This window comes from Carlito syrichta, unplaced genomic scaffold (genome assembly GCF_000164805.1).
Source record: "Carlito syrichta isolate Samal-C Ts95f unplaced genomic scaffold, Tarsius_syrichta-2.0.1 Scaffold135050, whole genome shotgun sequence".
NCBI lineage: Eukaryota > Metazoa > Chordata > Mammalia > Primates > Tarsiidae > Carlito > Carlito syrichta.
Window position 1 is genome coordinate 1 of NW_007079146.1, and position 767 is coordinate 767.

The 767-nt window shown below is 38.1% G+C and overlaps 1 pseudogene; it reads right to left on the minus strand.

Annotated features, from left to right (window-relative positions):
- Window positions 1-93: 93 nt before the first annotated feature.
- Window positions 94-754, minus strand: LOC103250794 (annotated as a pseudogene).
- Window positions 755-767: the final 13 nt, after the last annotated feature.

Sequence of the window (767 nt, forward strand, 5' to 3'; positions counted from 1 at the left end):
TCTACCTCCAACTATTAAAATGACCTGACCGAATGTTATCAAAACAAACACTGTAAATGACACCAAGTCTTTTAAAGATGACTGCCCCAGATGTTATTTCTTGGCATAGGTGATCCTCATTGCATGGGATTGTGTGATTTTGAATCCTTGTAAAGCATCCCTGGCAGTACCAGCCTTTTCATCATTTTCAAATTCAGCAAAGGCAATGTCATGCCTCCCAGGTACCTAATGTACTTCCTTGAAACCAGGGAACTGATTAAACAGTATGGATACCATCATCTCATTAGTCCCTTCTGGTAAGTTATTAAGGAATAAAATATAGTTTGGAGGGTAATCAGGGAACTTGGGGATTTGGTTTTGCATTTCCTTGGGTATTAGCTGAATTTGGCATTCCCTGGCCAGGCTTTTTGTTTGCAGTTGTTGCAGTCTGTTCCACAGTTTTAGCTTTTTTCTTATCTGTGTCATCAAAAGTGTCCAGCATTTTAGATATTATATCAGAATCTGTTTTTGCATACTGAATTCGCATTGGTTTACCATAAAATGGAAATCCTTGTAACTGCCTCAAAGCATTTGTGGATGAGCCCAGTTCCTTAAATATGACAAAGGCCTGCCCCCTTATTTTCATGGTCTTTAAAGCCGCAATATCCACCACATGGCCAAACTGTGAAAACAGGGCATAGAGAGAGCTCTTCAATTCTTCTTTTTTAATTTTGTCATTCATATTGTTGATATAAATTTTAATGATTTGGACCATGTTTGGGTAATTC